Here is a 21,687-nt window from a genome sequence, read left to right on the forward strand (position 1 = left end):
CCTTTGTTCCAGTACTTCAGGATTATGGTGTTCAGTGCATAAAATTACAAAATGAAAGAGGTGTGAGCACTTTGAGAGGTCTTTTAGTGTAATCTTTTTATTCCACAGGAGAAACTGAGCCCCTGAAAAAGAGAGGGATTTGTCTCAAGCCACATAGTCAGACAGAAGACAGCTCTCTTGATTCTTGATCCAGGTTCTTTGGATGTGCAGCCAAGACCTGTCCACTTCACGTCTTCCTTTGCAGATGTGGAGGGAAGTGACATGGAGAGAGAGAGAATTTAACTTGCTGTATAGAAAATGAAAGTTCCTATGGCCAGGACTCTCATTGACCCTAGTTGGTTTGCTCACTGCACATGTTAGGCAATACATTATTGTTGAATCTATGTAAAGAGCTCTGCCCGGTGCTCTGCACTGCATGGCTGTAGGAGAGCAGAGGCTGAAGTGGCAGCAGTGCCAAGGACATAGACTGAGAAGGCTGCTGGGGCAGAGAGGCCCAGAGGCAGAGATCGGCTTGCTGCATGCAGACTTGCTCTAAGGTGGATGGGATTCTAGCACTTGACCTGCCATTGCCAGGAGAATAAAGTTGGGTATAAACCTTTTCACCCCAAGAACATTCCACTGTCATTTTTCAGTCTCACCGAATCAAGAGTGAACTTGCCCAGGGCTGAAACCTTCAGGGAAAACACTTGCTATGAATGGTTTAATATGTTTCAGTGCTGTACTTCTACCTCATTAGCACCTGAAACCTTTTTCTTTGTTTCCTGATTACCCCATCCCTGTCCTTTGGCTTTCAATGTTTATTAGAGGTGATAGATGGAAGAGACACACAAGATCATTCCATAGACATTCGCCAAGAGCTTTCCACTGCTGAGGATACAGGATAAGTAAGACACTGTCTCATGGCAGCCTGGGAGAGTCACTCTCCCTGGCAACACTGTCCAAGGCAGCAAGCTCAGTAACATCCATGGAAGGTACTGCTTACAGAGCACAGAGAAGAGGAGCACAGAGGACAGGTGGTTTGCCCTGTCTGGGGCAGGTCAGGGGCTGCAGAAAGAGAAAACTTATAGATAAGGTCCACCTGTATGTAATAGACACTGATACTTTAGTCATTTGGTAAAGAAGTTGAATTCAGCCTCCAGTGTGGGCAGGTGTTTGTTTAATCCATGACCATCAGACAAGGGCCATGAGAAACAGGACCTCCCAGCATTTGGTCTCATAAAGTTCTGCCTCATTCTGTAATTATGCAACCCCTTTCTCACTTTTCTTTTTGGTGTTCAGTTTACACTACTGATTAGGTGCTCTTGGCTTACTCACAGCCTAAAAGTTTTGGCCAACGTCTTTCTCATACCATTAAAGACACAGAGCTTGGCAAAGGAGAGCCAGCTAAATCACTGGCATAACTGGGTGTCATTCAGGAACTACAATGGGTCTGGGGATTCCTTTTCCACCAAGAGCCTAGGTGAGAGCTTGATGGAAGTGAAAGTTAATACTCTGGGTCTCTGAACAGAAAGTCGGTTTGAAATGTCAAACACCTGGTTTAATTAGTCCTTTCTCCAGATTGTCACTTACTTGTAAAAGGAGCACTATTCAAGTCTTAAATGTCAGCTTCTTGCCCCTGCAAATGTGCGATCAAGTAACCCCCTGAGTACTTCAGCCTGTGCTCTCACACTGAAGTCTGGTGTGGGGAAAATGGAAGATCCGGTGGCCAGGATCCTCACCTGATCCTAAACTACTTGGTGAGATAATTGGCCTACCACTGGCTAATGCTTCCACACCCATTGGCAATAAGCTATTATTGACTGAGTCACTATATAAAGAGCTCCTCCCTGTGCTCTCGGTGGAGGTGTTTTATAGACCTGCAGACTGCTGGATGCGGATGTGATTCTAGTGCTCCACCTATTGCCAGGAGAACAAAGCCAGGTATAAATCCTTTCACCTCAAGAATGTCCTGTTGTCATTTCTTGGTCTCACCAAATGCATAGTGAACTTGCCCAGGGCTTAAACCCTCAGGCAAGACACCTGGGCTCTCCAAGTTAGTGGAACACCCTGTCCTGAAATCAGCCCCAGGGAATGGCTGAAGATTTTTGGTTTTTTATCTCTTGTGAGTTTAGGGCATCTCTTTCATGAGGGCAGTCCCTAATCCTTTACCCTTAAAAATCCAAAAAATGACAACTCTTCAAAAACGCTATTAGACCTGAGGTTTGATTCCCAAGCTTGGGTGTCTACCTGGCAGCTCTTCCAGTATCTAGCCCAACTGCTCACAACTCCTTCTCTTCTATGAGCTGATTCCTCTCTCGGCTCTTGCCTTTCAAGGGCCTTCCCCATTCCCCTGAGGCACCATATGCTTAATGAGAGCCTGTGAGGAGAATGAATCTCCCTTAGCAGTCCTCTAACTTTTGGGATGTACTGTCCCCTCTATAATGTTGGAAAAAAACAAATTAAGCTCTAAGGCAGCCAGAGAGCTAATGGACCTGTCTTTCCCAGGAAAAGGAAAACAAAAGTTCCAACCATTTGCAGCTCCTGGAAATCCCACTGGGAGGTGATCAGTCCCAGACCTCTAACAAGCTCAAATTTGCCTGTTCACTGATTGTTCTTTGTTCACTTCTCCTCTGCTGCCTGAACTGTTCCCCACTCCACCTTCAGACACACTGAATAGAGGTTCATCTCAGGGGCAAGCGATGGTGATTTGAGCCACTAGTCATTGTAAATCACTAGTGTGATGTCTTGAAATTCAAGGCAACATAAATCTGTGTCATTTGGCTTATGAGCTGGTATTACCAGAAACATTTCCAGTACAGATTATTTTAAATGTGAGAGTTCTCTTTTGGCTCCCATCCATTCAAATCATAGAGTGATCATTATTGGATATTTTTTTTTTTTTTTTTTAGATAATTATTTTTTATTGAAGGGTAGTTGACACACAGTATTACATTACATTAGTTTCAGGTGTACAACACAGTGATTCAACATTTATATACATGATAATTCTAAGTACCAGCTATCACCATACCAAGTTGTTACAATATTTTGACTATATTCCTTATGCTATACATTACATCCCGGTTGCTTATTTATTTTACAATTGGAAGTGTGTACTTTTTCTTGGTTGTTGTTGTTAGGGCATCTCTCATTTTTATTGATCAAATGGTTGTTAACAACAATAAAATTCTGTATAGGGGAGTCAATGCTCAATGCACAATCATTAATCCACCCCAAGCCTAATTTTCGTCAGTCTCCAATCTTCTGAAGCATAACGAACAAGTTCTTACATGGAGAACAAATTCTTACATAGTGAATAAGTTACATGGTGAACAGTACAAGGGCAGTCATCACAGAAACTTTTGGTTTTGCTCATGCATTATGAACTATAAACAGTCAGTTCAAATATGAATACACATTTGATTTTTATACTTGATTTATATGTGGATACCACATTTCTCTCTTTATTATTTTTAATAAGATGCTGAAGTGGTAGGTAGATACAACATAAAGGTAGAAAACATAGTTTAGTGTTGTAAGAGAGCAAATGTAGATGATCAGGTGTGTGCCTGTAGACTATGTGTTAATCCAAGCTAGACAAGGGCAATAAAACATCCACATATGCAGAAGATTTCTCTCAGTACAGGGGGGTTGAGGTTCTAAGCCTCACCTCTGTTGATCCCCAATTTCTCACCTGATGACCCCCCAGCGACTGTGCCTGTCTTAGGTTGTTCCTCCCTTGAGGAATCTTACCCGTCTCTGGCTAACCAGTCATCTTCCGGGGCCACACAGGGAAATGTTAAGTTGGTAAGTGAGAGAGAAGCCTTATTGTTTGAAATGGTTAGCTTTTTATTTCTTTGCATATTTATGCCCTGTGGCTTCTATGCCCAGCATTTGTCTTGAGGTATCTTTACCACTTGGAGGAGTTATGATACTCGGTAAATTTGATATGAGGCACGAATTCTATTTAAGAATTCGTTGTAATTAGGAAGGAAGAAGAAAAGCTATAGAAGTAGCAGGCGGGAGAAAACATGGGAAGATTGATTATTTCTTTGACATATCTTCTTGTAGAGTAACTTCAGCATGTATATATTTTAAGCTACTACTTAAATTGCGCACACACATTAACATAATAGGAGTATAGTTACATAACCAAAGCATACCTGTAATTACCAGCCATCTCCAGTGAAACCAAGAAAACCAGTTAGGCACCCTAGGCATTTGTGAAAACTTATCAATGATATGATGGTTATTATCTAACTGAATTTGAATAGTTTGAGAAAAATCAGACAAATTAAAACAACCCATTCCTGGGCACTGTTCACATCCCATATGTTCTTTTAACAGTAAATAGTCTGTAGTTGTAAGATTTTGGAGCGCTACAATTTGCACTTCTCCTAATTATTGGTTGAGTTCCAACAGTATAGATCCAGTCAAATTTGTTGTTTTACTGTATGCACAGGCCAGCTTAGATATCTCCTTCATTCCCATGGCAAGTCCAGGAACTGGTGGGATGAGTGCATCTACAGCTGTAGCAGTGCGTGGATCTTTGTTGGAGTTTTTTGATGATCATCTTCTGGCATGAGTCTTCCCGAGAGTGCTGATGTTGGAAGTTCTCTTTCATATCGTTTCTTAGTTCATTTTCGGGGTAGCCAAATTAGGCTTTGATCCTCTGTATAAACACAAACAGACCCTTTGCCTACACTTTTATATGTCCTTTATATTATTGTGTAGAACTCATTAGAGGTCACCACATAGGAACTGCATTTTTTTTTTTTTTTAATCATTAATCTACACTTACATGACGAATACTTACGAATACTTTGTTTACTAGGCTCTCCCCTATACCAGGTCCCCCCTATATACTCCTTTACAGTCACTGTCCATCAGCGTAGCAACCTGTTGTAGAATCACTACTTGTCTTCTCTGTGTTGTACAGCCCTCCCCTTTCTCCCACCCCGCTATGGATGCTAATCTTAATACCCCCCTACTTCTCCCCCCCTTATCCCTCCCTACCCACCCATCCTCCCCAGTCCCTTTCCCTTTGGTACCTGTTAGTCCATTCTTGAGTTCTGTGATTCTGCTGCTGTTTTGTTCCTTCAGTTTTTCCTTTGTTCTTATATTCCACAGATGAGTGAAATCATTTGGTATTTCTCTTTCTCTGCTTGGCTTGTTTCACTGAGCAAAATACCCTCCAGCTCCATCCATGTTGCTGCAAATGGTTGGATTTGCCCTTTTCTTATGGCTGAGTAGTATTCCATTGTGTATATGTACCACATCTTCTTTATCCATTCATCTATCGATGGACATTTAGGTTGCTTCCAATTCTTGGCTATTGTAAATAGTGCTGCGATAAACATAGGGGTGCACTGATCTTTCTCATACTTGATTGCTGCATTCTTAGGGTAAATTCCTGGGAGTGCAATTCCTGGGTCAAATGGTAAGTCTGTTTTGAGCATTTTGATGTACCTCCATACTGCTTTCCACAATGGTTGAACAAGTTTACATTCCCACCAGCAGTGTAGGAGGGTTCCCCTTTCTCCACAGCCTCGCCAACATTTGTTGTTGTTTGTCTTTTGGATGGCAGCCATCCTTACTGGTGTGAGGTGATACCTCATTGTAGTTTTAATTTGCATTTCTCTGATAATTAGCGATGTGGAGCATCTTTTCATGTGTCTGTTGGCCATCTGTATTTCTTTTTTGGAGAACCGTCTGTTCAGTTCCTTTGCCCATTTTTTAATTGGGTTATTTGTTTTTTGTTTGTTGAGGCGTGTGAGCTCTTTATATATTCTGGACGTCAAGCCTTTATCGGATGTGTCATTTTCAAAGATATTCTCCCATACTGTAGGGTTTCTTTTTGTTCTATTGATGGTGTCTTTTGCTGTACAGAAGCTTTTCAGCTTAATATAGTCCCACTTGTTCATTTTTGCTGTTGTTTTCCTTGCCCGGGGAGATATGTTCAAGAAGAGGTCACTCATGTTTATGTCTAAGAGGTTTGTGCCTATGTTTTCTTCCAAGAGTTTAATGGTTTCATGACTTACATTCAGGTCTTTGATCCATTTTGAGTTTACTTTTGTATATGGGGTTAGACGATGGTCCAGTTTCATTCTCCTACATGTAGCTGTCCAGTTTTGCCAGCACCATCTGTTGAAGAGACTGTCATTTCGCCATTGTATGTCCATGGCTCCTTTATCAAATATTAATTGACCATATATGTCTGAGTTAATGTCTGGATTCTCTAGTCTGTTCCATTGGTCTGTGGCTCTGTTCTTGTGCCAGTACCAAATTGTCTTGATTACTATGGCTTTATAATAGAGCTTGAAGTTGGGGAGTGAGATCCCCCCTACTTTATTCTTCTTTCTCAGGATTGCTTTGGCTATTCGGGGTCTTTGGTGGTTCCATATGAATTTTTGAATTATTTGATCCAGTTCATTGAAGAATGTTGCTGGTAGTTTCATAGGGATTGCATCAAATCTGTATATTGCTTTGGGCAGGATGGCCATTTTGACGATATTAATTCTTCCTAGCCATGAGCATGGGATGCGTTTCCATCTGTTAGTGTCCCCTTTAATTTCTTTTAAGAGTGACTTGTAGTTTTCAGAATATAAGTCTTTCACTTCTTTGGTTAGGTTTATTCCTAGGTATTTTATTTTTTTTGATGCAATTGTGAATGGAGTTGTTTTCCTGATTTCTCTTTCTGTTGGTTCATTGTTGGTATATAGGAAAGCCACAGATTTCTGTGTGTTGATTTTGTATCCTGCAACTTTGCTGTATTCCGATATCAGTTCTAGTAGTTCTGGGGTGGAGTCTTTAGGGTTTTTTATGTACAGTATCATGTCATCTGCAAATAGTGACAGTTTGACTTCTTCTTTGCCAATCTGGATTCCTTGTATTTTTTTGTTTTGTCTGATTGCCGTGGCTAGGACCTCTAGTACAATGTTAAATAACAGTGGGGAGAGTGGGCATCCCTGTCTAGTTCCCGATCTCAGCGGAAATGCTTTCAGCTTCTCGCTATTCAATATAATGTTGGCTGTGGGTTTTTCATAGATGGCCTTTATTATGTTGAGGTACTTGCCCTCTATTCCCATTTTGCTGAGAGTTTTTATCATGAATGGATGTTGAACTTTGTCAAATGCTTTTTCAGCATCTATGGAGATGATCATGTGGTTTTTGTCTTTCTTTTTGTTGATGTGGTGGATGATATTGATGGACTTTCGAATGTTGTGCCATCCTTGCATCCCTGGGATGAATCCCACTTGGTCATGGTGTACGATGGTTTTGATGTATTTTTGAATTCGGTTTGCTAAAATTTTGTTGAGTATTTTTGCGTCTACGTTCATCAGGGATATTGGTCTATAGTTTTCTTTTTTGGTGGTGTCTTTGCCTGGTTTTGGTATTAGGGTGATGTTAGCTTCATAGAATGAGTTTGGGAGTATCCCCTCCTCTTCTATTTCTTGGAAAACTTTAAGGAGAATGGGTATTATGTCTTCCCTGTATGTCTGATAAAATTCCGAGGTAAATCCATCTGGCCCGGGGGTTTTGTTCTTTGGTAGTTTTTTGATTACCGCTTCAATTTCGTTGCTGGTAATTGGTCTGTTTAGATTTTCTGTTTCTTTTTGGGTCAGTCTTGGAAGGTTGTATTTTTCTAGGAAGTTGTCCATTTCTCCTAGGTTTCCCAGCTTGTTAGCATATAGGTTTTCATAGTAGTCTCTAATAATTCTTTGTATTTCTGCGGGATCTGTTGTGATTTTTCCTTTCTCATTTCTGATACTGTTGATTTGTGTTGACTCTCTTTTCCTCTTAATAAGTCTGGCTAGAGGCTTATCTATTTTGTTTATTTTCTCGAAGAACCAGCTCTTGGTTTCATTGATTTTTGCTATTGTTTTATTCTTCTCAATTTTATTTATTTCTTCTCTGATCTTTATTATGTCCCTCCTTCTGCTGACCTTAGGCCTCATTTGTTCTTCTTTTTCCAATTTTGATAGTTGTGACATTAGACCGTTCATTTGGGATTGCTCTTCCTTTTTTAAATATGCTTGGAGTGCTATATACTTTCCTCTTAAGACTGCTTTTGCTGCGTCCCACAGAAGTTGGGGCTTAGTGTTGTTGTTGTCATTTGTTTCCATATATTGCTGGATCTCCATTTTGATTTGGTCATTGATCCATTGATTATTTAGGAGCGTGTTGTTTAGCCTCCATGTGTTTGTGAGCCTTTTTGCTTTCTTTGAACAGTTTATTTCTAGTTTAATGCCTTTGTGGTCTGAAAAGTTGGTTGGTAGGATTTCAATCTTTTGGAATTTACTGAGGCTCTTTTTGTGTCCTAGTATGTGGTCTATTCTGGAGAATGTTCCATGTGCACTTGAGAAGAACGTGTATCCTGTTGCTTTTGGATGTAGAGTTCTGTAGATGTCTATTAGGTCCATCTGTTCTAGTGTGTTGTTCAGTGCCTCTGTGTCCTTACTTATTTTCTGTCTGGTGGATCTGTCCTTTGGAGTGAGTGGTGTGTTGAAGTCTCCTAGAATGAATGCATTGCATTCTATTTCCTCCTTTAGTTCTGTTAATATTTGTTTCAGGTATGTTGGTGCTCCTGTATTGGGTGCATATATATTTATAATGGTTATATCCTCTTGATGGACTGAGCCCTTTATCATTATGTAATGTCCTTCTTTGTCTTTTTTTACTTTCTTTATTTTGAAGTCTGTTTTGTCTGATACCAGAATTGCAACACCTGCTTTCTTCTCTCTGTTGTTTGCTTGAAATATCTTTTTCCATCCCTTGACTTTAAGTCTGTGCGCGTCTTTGGGTTTGAGGTGAGTCTCTTGTAAGCAGCATATGGATGGATCTTGCTTTTTTATCCATTCTATTACTCTGTGTCTTTTGATTGGTGCATTCAGTCCATTTACATTTAGGGTGATTATTGAAAGGTATGAATTTATTGCCATTGCAGGCTTTAAGTTTGTGGTTACCAAAGGTTTAGGGTTAGCTTCTTTACTGTCTTACTGTCTAACTTAACTCGCTTGTTGAGCTATTATAAACACAATCTGATGATTCTTTATTTCTCTCCCTTCTTATTCCTCCTCCTCCCTTCTTCATATGTTGGGTGTTTTGTTGTGTGCTCTTTTTAGGAGTGCTCCCATCTAGAGCAGTCCCTGTAGGATGCCCTGTAGAGGTGGTTTGTGGGAGGCAAATTCCCTCAACTTTTGCTTGTCTGGGAATTGTTTAATCCCTCCTTCATATTTAAATGATATTCGTGCTGGATACAGTAGTCTTGGTTCGAGGCCCTTCTGTTTCATTGCATTAAGTATATCATGCCATTCTCTTCTGGCCTGTAGGGTTTCTGTTGAGAAGTCTGATGATAGCCTGATGGGTTTTCCTTTGTAGGTAACCTTTTTTTTCTCTCTGGCTGCTTGTAATACTTTGTCCTTGTCTTTGATCTTTGCCATTTTAATTATTATGTGTCTTGGTGTTGCCCTCCTTGGATCCCTTGTCATGGGAGTTCTGTGTACCTCTGTGGTCTGAGAGGCCATTTCTTCCCCTAGTTTGGGGAAATTTTCAGCAATTATTTCTTCAAAGACATTTTCTATCCCCTTTTCTCTCTCTACTTCTTCTGGAATGCCTATGATTCTTAAATTATTTCTTTTATATTGATCACTCAGCTCTCTTAAAATTCTTTCATTCCTGGAGATCCTTTTATCTCTCTCTGCATCAGCTTCTCTGCGTTCCTGTTCTCTGTTTTCTAGTCCATTAATGGTCTCTTGCATCTCGTCCATTCTGTTTTGAAGTCCTTCCAGAGCTTGTTTTATTTCTGAATTCTCCTTCCTTAGTTCTTGCATATTTCTCTGCAAGTCCATCAGCATGGTTATGACTTTTGTTTTGAATTCTTTTTCAGGTAGACTGGCTAAATCTATCTCCCCAGATTCCTTCTCAGGGGAAGATGTAGCAGATGCCGAAGCTGTCTGGGTTAGTCTTGTCTGAATCATATTTTTTTGCCTTTTCATGTTGACAGGTGCTATTGACTGTCAGCTGGGAGGGCCAAAATTTTCACTTACTACTGGCCTTTCTTTACTGGGGCAACTGCGACCCCTAGTGGCTTGTGTTGGGTAATTGCGTGTAGAGTGGGTCTTTGTGTCTTGCCTGGCCGGAAGGGAGAAATTTCCCTTTCTGTGGGCGGAATTTGTCTCAGGCTGCTTCTCTGCTTTCGCAGCGCCCGGTGGGGTGATGGATGGGGGGGCTGCTTGACTGTTTGCCTCCGTGAGGGGTCTCAGAGCTGTTGCCCAGGGGGTTAGTGCACCCGGTTTTCCCTGTAATTTCCAGCTGCTGTACTGTGACCTGGGTTGTTTCCGTCAAGCTGTTAAGTCCCTGTCCCTTTAAGACTTTCAAAAAAGCCCCCGCTTTTCTTTGTCACAGGGGCATCAGCTTCAGCACCCGCTCTGAGGTCTACCCCCTGTTCTCCCAGTATCCAGGGCCCCCTGGGCATATACTGTGTCTGCGCTCTGGCCCGGATGGCTGGGGCTGGGTGTTCGGCAGTCCTGGGCTCCGTCTCCCTCCCGCTCTGCCTATTGTTCTCCCGCCGGGAGCTGGGGGGAAGGGCGCTCGCGTCCCGCAGGGCCGGGGCTTGTATCTTACCCCCTTCGCGAGGCGCTGGGTTCTCGCTGGTGTAGCTGCAGTCTGGCCACTGTCCTGCGTCTTCTGGTCTCTCTTTTAGGGCTAGTTGTGTTTGTTGTATTTTCAAAAGTATATATGTTTTTGGGAGGAGATTCCCACTGTCCTACTCACGCCGCCATGTTGGCTCCGCCTCTATTGGATATTAATAGATTCTAACTATATTCACAAAACATGAGGTTCCTGCCCAATATTTCCAAATTATTTCTCTAGATGAATTATATATACAGTAATGAGTCAGTTTTAGGAGAAGTGGCTTATCTTCCAAGCCTTACATAACTACACACTGTAGTCTTGGCTTTGTTCCTATCCAGATACTGAGCTGAACAGTGACAAAACAAGCCAGCCCATTCAAGCTAGGATCTCATTTGACTGTTTTCCCCTCACAAAATTAGCACGTTTCTCAGGCATCATTCAGCACAATGGTTCTCAATCCTGGCTGCAATTAGAATCACCTGGGGAGCTTTAAAAAATAATCGATGCCTAGGCCCCACTCCAAATCAATTAAAATAGATTTTCTGGGGGTGGGCCTTAGGCATGGGAATTTTTATAAAGTTTCCCTGGTTATGCCAGCGTGCGGCCATGCATGTGAATAACTGTTTTAAACACAATCAAGATGAATGATTACAGGTTTTGTTTGCATAACAACTGTTAATTTAATATTTGTATAAAACTTAACATAGTCACACTTCAAGTAAAAAAAAAGCCAAACAGGAATCTATATCCATACAGTGAAAAGTAGAGACACTTGTTCCAATGCTACCTAGATTAGCCAGATCTTTGAAGGTCATAAAACAATAACATAGACAAACAATTTTGGTCAAATAAATTTTAACAACCAGTTTCCCATTTGGCACGTTTCTAGTGGAGCCAGGGCTGTGTGAAAGCAGCAGGCAGTCATTATTCATTGTTTACTCTCTCCATTGAGGGAGCCTGGATGAAAGTCAGTGGTCTAAATACAGTCCTGGGGTTGGGGCAACTGAGATTATACCCAGGACACAACCTCCTCACGCTGACACTGGCACCACAGAAGACTATGGCATCTTCTTGAGAATTCCATGACAGCCTAAAGCATCCATCCCCGGGATGTTTTCCTACCCCACCACATCCCCCAGCAAATGCACACCCTGGGCTAGTCCTGAGGGCAACTCTGTTTACTGGGCACCACCATGCTCCAGAAAAGGTGTCCTGGCTGCTGTTGGTCTGCAGCTTCCCTGCTGAGGCAGAGCCTGCTTTCCTGAACTTCATTGCCAAATTCATGTGTCCCCAAATGGTCCTTCTCACAGAGAGGTCTGATCTGCAAGCCTTTCAGCATCATTGCTTTAAAAGAGTGGAAGAAATGTCTGCTTCTAATTACCATTTACAGCTCCCTTTTCTCCTCTATAGAAAGCTAACATGGCTCCTTTCTGAAACCTTGCAAATATTTCATATTTCTTTGGGGAGCAGATTTCTTTCGAGGTTTTGGAAAGCTGAAGTCACTGACACATGGCTCCTGGGTGATACTGTTGCTGAGAGCAAACATCACTCGTTCCTAGCACAGCCAAGCCTGCCTTTTAGGCCATGGGGGGTGGGACAGGGAGAGGTGATCTTGATGTGGAACAGTCCCCAGGGATGCTAGGGGTGGTACTTCTGTGTCTACAGAGACCTCCAGGAGAAGATCTAAATAAGATAGTGGTTTGTCTTGAGCCCTGCCCCCACCCCACCCCAACCTTGTCCTAGGCCCCAGGTGATTCTAGTTCAGATTCTATTTAGTATGGACTGCAGAGACACCTTGTACCCCTCAGGGAATTAAAAAAATGCAACAGCACAGATCCTGGGATATCAGGTCTCTGGTCTGATTCTGTGTCCATTCTGAGTCTGGTCCCAGTTACCATTGGGCTCCCACTGATTTGTTAGATCCTTTCTATATAAGACACAAATAGAGCAAGATCTAGTCTGAGGTAACTGGCTACTGAGGTGAGATGCTTCAGGATCCTGTTCACTGGTCTGAATGCCCAAGTCTAGGTCCCCAGGTCAAGTCTTCATCTGTGCATATTCATAAGATCAAGTGTCTTGGGGATACCAAGACTATTTAATATAGACAGTAGAATGGTAGTACAAGAAGGAACCCTTACATTACAGAGGAGACTCTAAGTCAGCCAAGAGAAGTGACTTTCTCAAGGCCACATACTGGCTAATTCCAGAGGTGGGATGAGAACCCAGAAATCCTAACTACCACATCAGTGTTCTTTCTACCACGCTTGGCTGTCAAATTTTAATGCAAACCACAATACGTGTACAAATTGATCAAAATATTCTTTTCCCAGAAGAGAAAGCTACTTGGGGAAATAACATTATTAATAGAATGTTATTTGGGAGGTACAGAAGGTCAGTCCAGAAGGTGAATGGATAGACATGGATAAAGCCAGGAGTCAGGGGTACAAGAAACCAGGCTGAGAAACCCACGTGGAGGGACACTCACTCCCCATGTCAGCTGCAGAGACCTAAGCAGCTGGGAAACTTTCTGTAGCTGTATGGACCATCAATAAAGAACCATGGAAAAAGCAGGGCTCCAAAAGTAACCTAAATCCTTGAGTTAAAAATGAAATTTATCAGAGAAAGAGTAGAGAAATTAACAGAGGGAAAAGTTAATGCCTTCTTAATTGCTCTTTGTTACTGGACATAAGCTGAAGCAAGTAGCAGGAATTCCCAGCCCAGAACCCCCAGGGAGAAAAGTCTGGTCACTTAATTTACTTAACCTACTGCCAGCCCAAAAGAGGGAGCGCTGCAGGGACTTAAAGGGATGCTGCTGTTTTTTGGGCAAAAAACCCAGCTGCCAGGATGAAACTGTGGCTGTGTTTGTTCCCACATCAGTCCAGTTCCACAGTTGGGAGGGAAAAGATTCCCTTGATGCCAGGCGTGGGGGCAGAGTTCCCTGGGGCTGATGGTAGGATATGGCTGTTCCCTCCCCCGCTCTTGGAAAAATAGAAGCAAGAAAATTTGAATGTAGCTCTTGAATAGGTTCATTTTGTGTCTCAGTGTAACCTGAGCACCTAGCAACCAGGGCTTAGTCTCTGGTGACTTGCCCCTCCAGCAGCACTCCAGAGACTGCCAAAAAGGGCAGGCCACTCAGAGCCCAAGGCTGGTTGTCTTCTAGTTCCAATCAAAGAAAACAATGGGGAGTGACCAGAATGTGCCTGATGGGCTGGAGGTCAGTCCTAGGGCGCAGCCCCCCGTTCCACACAGGAACCAGTCATGTTTGATCGGACTCCCTAAAGGCATCCTGGTAACAAAGAAAATGAGCTAAGAAGGAGATTTCTAAGAAAATGGCAAGGTTTATGTCAAATCAAGAGTGAGCTGGAACCCACCAGACAGTGGGTTCCCACAGTCTGGTGAGACATTTGACCCCATTTCGGGTGCAAGCCAACTGCCCAGGGACGTCCTCCACTGAGGTTCCAACTTTCCTCCTCACAGACATAAGACCTGGTGGTTGCATTCCAGAGGCTGAGACTGGAAAACCCAATCTCCACTTGTGTCCTCAGTTCTGTCTACTACCTTGTGGAAAGCTCCTCCTTCCACAATCTCTGCTCATTCCCAGATCCTGAATAACAGAGCTGCAGACAAGTGTTTATTATTAAAGGGCACCATTACCCACTCAAGGACCTGACAAAGGACACACATTCTGAAGAATACACAAAGAGAGGACTCAGGAGTGGAAGGAGAGGTCCACCTGTCCTGGGAGTGACAACAGCCCCCATTGCCTAGAAGCAACAGGCGGTACCGTATCTGTTCCAGAGCAAACAAATGCTGGGTTGGAGAGCACGGCATGGTGGTCTCAAAGGTGTATAGTTCCACCCAGGGAACTCCCAGGGCCCTTTGGTGACAGAACTTCATTATTTGGTCAGTCAGCATGGGCATGCTGTGAACCCACTCAGTGCCTAGCTCTGGTTGGCACAGGAGGACCACAGGGAGGAAGACAGACACAGCCCCACGCTCGTGGAATTTACATTCTAGTCAAGGAAATGGCCAGCCAGAAACTCCAGGAGCCCCCAGTGTTGTGAAGAAGCAAGGGAGCAGAGGGAGCATCTACTGGAGCCTGGGCCAGGCAGACCTCCTGGGGAGGGGACAGGACTATGAGATCTGGGACCAAAAGGCATCAGACAAAGGGCACTGGCAGGCACCAGCAGGAAAACTGCCCTGGAGATCCATCTCCTCTTCTCCCATAATCATAGAATTTTTCCATTGAGTATGTGGCTTCCCAGGAAATGACTGTATTTCCCGGCCTCTCTTAAAGCTGGATGTGAATATGTGACCACATTCTAGCCAATGGGAAATGAGAGGAAGAGGTGTATAAACTGCGGGAATGGGGGAAGGGGCCTGCCCCTTCTGCTGGCTGCAACATGGCAGTGGTGGGGAGCCTACTTGGAGCATGAAGAAAGGTAACACTTTTGGCAAAAGAGAGGACCGTCTGGGCCTCTGATGGCTTCTCAGGCTTTAGTTGCCCTGCCACCTTGGAGTTTTATATGAAAGGGAAATAAATCTCTGTGTTGTTTAAGCCATTGTTATTTTAGTGTCTGTTACAACAACCAAAACATTATCTTAATTAACGTGCAGTACAAGGGAGCCACAACGTGCTTCTGCGTATCTTAACTGCAGGTGATCTTCCCAAGAACTGGATAAGTAGGGAATTATTATCAGCATTTTAGTGTTACAGACACTGAGGCTGAGAGAGAGAATTGTCTCCTTCAAGGCCACAGAGTGCTGGAACCAGGAACTCAAAACTCAAGACTTCATCCTTTTGAGTCCTGGGAACATGCACTAAGCCACACTGCCATCCCCTCTCTAGCGTGACTTTTGGTGCTTTCTCCATGCATGACATGAGGTTTCACCAAACCATCCAACTTCATCCCCCCTCTATGCCAGTCCAGCCATTGACTCATGGTCTTGATGCATATGTCCTGACCAGCCCCAGCAACAGGTTTAAGTGCCTACATGGTGGGGTGATTTCAGGCCAGGGATATAAGACTATTGTCACTTTTTTCAGGAAACCTGTTAAATTTTCATCTAAAAGGCAGTACAGTTGAACAACGTGGGTTTGAGCTGTGCAAGTCCACTTATACATGGTTTTATTTTTCAGTAAAGATACTGGAAAAATTTTTGGAGATTTGGGACAATTTGAAAAAACATTTTCTTTTCTCTAGCTTACTTTATTGTAAGAATACAGTATATAATAATATACGAAGTATGTGTTAATTGACTGCTATCAGTAAGGCTTCTGGTCAACAGTAGGCTATTAGTAATAAGGTCCTGGGAGAATTAAAAGTCATACACAGATTTTTGACCACAGGGGTTGGGGGTGGTTAGTGGCCCTAACCCCTGTGTGCCATTCAAGGTTCAGCTGTACTTGTAATAACCCCCCTCCTCAGGTTAACCTTTCTTTCCTTGTGCAAAGAACCCAGGAATTCTTGAAGATGCCAGCATCTAGAGAACCAAGGGGACACCCTGCTTCTTCGTGAGGGCAAGTGGCTTCTCTCCATATTATGACAGTCTAGACTTCTGGCAGGAGTGGCCCAGCTCCTCCAGGCTCTGCTCAGGACGCTGTACAAGGACAATTGTGCTATTTTATCATTGTTCAGCCCTTTGACTGGTTGTATGGGAAATTGTGGGCTAAGCCATGCTCACACAAATCCTCAGTCACTGTTCTCCTAATGAGGCACGCCTCAGATTATGACTCACCTCTAGGGCACAGCATCTGAATAATTCAGATTTTAAAAAATTGATTTTTATTCCTCACAGCCAGAAGACAGCTGTAAACAAAAATTTGGCTTGACCAGGCCATTGGGGGCCTCAGATGCTTATAACTTGCAAAGATTTAATGGGACCTTCAGGGTGCAGAGACTGAAGCACCCAGAGAGGAAAGGATGCCTCGGACACCCCTGGGACGCCTCGGGGTGGGGTTGGGGTGCAGGTCATGCCCTCGGCTGGGTCTCAGATAAGCAAACTGCGCAGCTCGAGAAGGCCCCTCTGGATGCCTTCCTCTTCTCTCTCGTGAAGCCCCCTCCATGTTCCTTGGTCGCTGCCTGCAGAAGGACCCCTGGAAATCATGCTCCTTTCTCAGTGCTGCTGTTTTTCTCTAATTGTTTTTCCCATGAATTGCTATATTTGCTTTGGGACAGGAGGTTTCTTTTAATTGGTAATAATTCTGAGGCACCCAGAGAATTCTTTAAAATGTTTTGTGAATCTTCACAAAAGATTATTGGAACTCTCAGACGGCCCTTTCCTCTTCCCACCCCACACCCTGACCTTGGGTGATTCACACAGTCCCACAGTTCTGCTCTCTGCCTGTGTCCCCCGGGAGGCTCCTGGGTGCGCATCACAGTCATTTCCCTTTCCTGAGTTCCTGACCCACGTGTCCATCCTCCTCGTGGGTCGGCCCTGATGCCCCACAGCCTCCTCAAATCGCTGTGCCCCAGATGGAGTCACAGTCTCATCCCCAGGCCTGCTCCTTAACCTGTCTCTCCCTTGGATGATGGTGTCTCCACCACCCAGTCACCTGAGTCTGAAGCCTGAGAATCAGTGCAGCCATCTGGTCACTGAGTTCTGGCAGCTGCTCTTGAATGTCTTCTATGTCTATTCTTCTCTCTGTTTGCTTTCCAAGTGTGTTCCAAACAACCTCCTAACTGATCGCTTACAGCATTCTTATTCCTCCAATCTGTTCTCTATCCTGCTATAAGAGCAATCTTCTAAATGGCAAACGTGATCCTTGCGGAGTTTTAGAATTCTTTCAGTGGCTCCCTCATGCCCTCAAGATAAAATCTAAATTCTTTAGCAGGGCCAAAGGAGGTCCTTCCTGACCTGGCCCTGCCCACCTCTCTCTCCCTCCCACTGCCTGGACACTGTGTTCCCTACCTGCTGTGCTCTCACGCCCCTGGGTTTCTGCCCATGTTGTCTCTCTGCCTGTTAGAATGCCCTTCCTCCATGTCCTTCCTGGGACTTCAGCTTTTTCTCTGGGAATATTAATATATTAACTCATCTAGCCATTCATCAATCAGTCACTTCATTTAACAAGTATGAAATACCTCTTTATGCCAGCTCCTGTGCTAAGCATTGGGGATATGAAGTTAAGTGAGACACAGTCTATGTCCGCAAAGAGCTGGCAGTCCAGTGGGGAAGACAGACACTCAGGCAGATCATGACATCATGATGTGACCAATGCTGCAGAGGCTGAGAGAGGCACAGCAAAGAACGCTGGGCTAGGGTCCCCTCTTCTGTGGCTCTCCTGCCCCTAGATGACAACTGCCTACCGTTCCACTTCCCCCTTCCACTAGACTAGGAGACCCTTGAGGACAAAGACTGTATTATTCATCTCTGTATTCAGCCATTCAGCAGACTTTACTAAATGTCTATTGTATGCAAGGCCCTTTTAGTTGCAGTGAAGAGAGCATATAATAATACAGACTAAACCCTCTGCCCTCATGAAGGTTAGTGTGCCTAATACCGTGTTTGGTATATATATCATAGTCTCTGGAGGAATATTTGTTCAGTGAATGGTGGGTAGTTTCAGTGGCATATGTGTATTGTCCTAAAACTTCTGGAGGGCAGTTGTAGGAAGAGGAACACACTTGTTCAAGGATATTTCAAAGGGCAGCACTAGGACCAATGCAGGTACATTACATGAGACCTGGTTTGGGAAAGTAGGAAGAATTTTCTGTTAGTAAAAGCTATTCCATGGTATGATATGATAATAGTAAATAAATGATAATACAGAAGCTTTTAGAAGGTATTCTTACAGTGGGTTCAAGGAGGTTAAGCCAAATGACCTTCAGGTCTTTCCAAATATGAAATTTCATTATTTGAAAACACTGAAGTTTGTCTAAAATGTTCAGCCATCAACATGTGTGGCAAATTGGCCATTGACTTGTGGATATTTTCTCCACAAAGGGTAACTAACAAACATTGTCACCTGTGACAGTTTCACACCAACTTTACCAAAGAGAACACTACTTGGGTATGCGGAGACTTCTCTGTCTCACTCAGCACCTGAATCTCAGCTCCTGGCCAACTCTGACCCTTGGGAGGAAACCAGAGGGCAAGAGGATGAGCTGGTGTTCACAATCCTTCTGGACTGAGTACAAGTCCATTTAGTGAAATATTATTTAGCTGTTATAAAAACAGAAGGAATAAAATAGCAGTAGACTCATAGACACCGAGAAGGGACTAGTGGTTACCAAGGCACTTGGTAACCAAGGGGGAAGGGTTGGGGAGAAGGAGGGGAAGGGGGAAGGGGATTAAGGGGCAAATAATTCACAATCACAGTACAAGTTGGTCATGGGGATGGCAGTACAACATGGAGAATACAGTTAATAACTCTGTAACATCTTACTACATTGATTGGCAGTGACTTCACTGGAGGGGGTAAGGATTTGATAATATGGGTAACTGTTGAACCACTTTGTTGTGTATTTGAAACCAACATAAGATTGTGTATCAGTGATACTTTAATAAAAAAAGAATAAAGATAGATACACTATTACACAGAAAAAATTATTTAGCTGTTATAAAGAATAAAGTGCTTTGTATGTATATATGTGAAAGATAACATTGTTTAAAATAAAGAGCAAATTAGAGAATACCCACACCCACATAAGGTATGATCACTTCTGTGTACCTTAGAAAAAATATCTAAGTATATATGCATAATTTTTATGGATGGAATTATAAGAAACTTAATCATTATTATTTATTTTGGGATAGTAATTATTCACTGTGGATAGTGGGAATGGGAGAAGGTGACTCAATTTTCATTTTGCATGTTTCTATATTGCTTCTAGTTTCTAACATCTTGTCTTTTTTATGCCAATAGATTTTACCTGGATCATTGGATTCAGCTAATTTTTTACTTCTTTAAAAACTAAAATCTAATAATACTTTTCATTCCCTATGTAGATTTTACTAGTCAGGGCCAGGAGGTCCAGAGCAGTAATTTTGGCCACCTTCACATTCTGGTTCCACCTCAGGAGCCTGAGTGCAGGGCTTCTCAGTCTTCCCAGCTCAGATGTCCTCTGTATCCCTGGAGCATAATCGCTCTGTGCTTCACTTTGGACGGGTAACCCGACCTACATTCTCAATTGCTTGTGGGGTAGAGTTAGGGACTTCAGGGATAGCAGTCAAGGTTTGTAACAGACACTGCTGGGAATGGGACCCAAGACCAACTGATAAGCCTCACTGTTCTTCTGTTCCCTCAGGTTTTCCAGTCTTTCTGGGACTGACGGTCATGCAGGGCAGATTTCCCCGGAGGAGCTCACACCTTACACATCCCCCATTAACAGAGAGGGCCTGCTGGAGCAGTGGGCCAAAGCAAGCCCATTTCCCCTTGGGACGGATGTCATCACACTGTCTGGGGCCTCTCTCAGGTGGGCAAGATCTAAGATACAGCTCCACGTCGGCTGTGTTTCCTTTATCTTTCATACCAGTCCTGATCAAAGGGGGGCATTGGTGGTTATACACACTGCATTGCAGTTAAGGTGATGACTTTGACTGGAATCAGAGGTGGGAAAGTTCATGGGATAGAAAATGAAACAGCATCCTATGAGCCCAGTCGTTCTGCCTGGGGGAGGCATGAACCTTTATCCACGTGCCAACCTTTCATCTCACTGAAGATCAGAGCTACATGTCATTTCATTCGCAGGTAAGAGCAGGGAGTAGTAGGGCCCTGTGATTTTCCAGTGACTCAGCCTGTGCACTTTAAAGAAAGATTTTAGAGAAAGAGCTGGCTGTTGGTGTGGAAGTCACATGTAGGGAACTGGGTTGGTGTGACTCCTCAGCTCAAGGATATTAGCAGCATTGGTCTCTGTGAGACCCCTCTCTTGGATTTACCTACTTCCTTATTCCTCTTATTCCCCACCCTGCAGTTCCATTTTCCTCTCCCACCCACAGTGATTTTTATGTGTGTGGTGTTTACCGTTTTGTTTCATGTTTTCATATAAGTAGTATCTGTAAATATTCTATCTCATTATGTTTCTTACAGTCACAGTATTTTTCCCCTGTTCTTTTCACTGTTCTTAAGATCCATGTGTTTTGCTATGTGTGTATCTGATCATTTGCTTCAATCCTGCTGCATAGTACTCCCTGGTGTGCATTCACTGTATTTTATTTCTCCTTCTCAGTGATAGAAACTCAAGTAGTCCCAACTCCCACCACAAATAAGCATACAGAAACATTTGCATACCTATCTCCTTACAGAGCTGTGTAGAGATTTCCTGGGATGTATACCGAGTAGAGGAATGTTAGTATGCTACACTGAAGTTGACTAGTAACAACAGTACTCCACAGTATATTCACTGATACATTTTTCATATGTCCGTCTCCTCTCTGGCAATATGTAAGAGTTGTCATGTCCCACATGCCTACCAATACTTGGCCTGACGCTTCTTTCTATATTTTGCTAATATAAAAGGAATACAGCGATATATCTTTGTTGTTTTGATTTGCATTTTCGTGTTTTTAATGCTTTTGAGTTTTCCTTGGTAACTGCCATGGTGGATGCATGGTATACCACCCAGATTCCTGCTGCAGGACTGAGGCCCCCATTATTCCAGCTGCCAGGAGTGCTGGCTGTTGATGGCTCACAGGTGGGACCCTCCAGAAGAATTGTCCTCAGCCAAAGAAAGCTGCTTCACCTAAGGTAATGAGCCCTCCTTAGGGCCAGCACCCAGCCAACGACTAGTCAGTGCAGGGGTACAAAGCCTGCTCCCCTTGCCTAAAGTCAGGACATCTTTGAAGAGACACCACACCTTCAGCATTGCCCCCTGGGACCAGCCTGTGCTGTGACTGCATCACAGTTCCGATTCTTGCCCTGCTCAGTTCTGCTTCCCTCACCCCCCCTCAACTGTGTTGTCACCAAGGCCACTCCCAAATAAACCTCCTGCTTACAACTCTCCATCTCAGAATCTGCTTCCCAGGAAAACTGACCTACCCTGGCTTGTTTGCTTTTTGGAGTTTCATCTTCTGTATAATGTCTGTTTATGTCCTTTCCCCATTTTTTCCTATTGTAGTCATAAATGTTCA

General features: G+C 43.4%; 1 long non-coding RNA gene across 1 annotated transcript in view; it reads left to right on the plus strand.

Moving 5' to 3' along the window:
• Nucleotides 1-20,560, plus strand: part of LOC118907085 (uncharacterized) — a 66,739-nt gene extending 46,179 nt beyond the window's left edge. The window contains exon 3 of the long non-coding RNA XR_005022697.2: nucleotides 19,866-20,560. This is a non-coding gene — a long non-coding RNA (uncharacterized LOC118907085). The remainder of the gene's footprint in view (nucleotides 1-19,865) is intronic.
• The last annotated feature ends 1,127 nt before the right edge of the window (nucleotides 20,561-21,687 follow it).

The sequence above is a fragment of the Manis pentadactyla genome, chromosome 1, assembly GCF_030020395.1.
Source record: "Manis pentadactyla isolate mManPen7 chromosome 1, mManPen7.hap1, whole genome shotgun sequence".
Lineage (NCBI taxonomy): Eukaryota > Metazoa > Chordata > Mammalia > Pholidota > Manidae > Manis > Manis pentadactyla.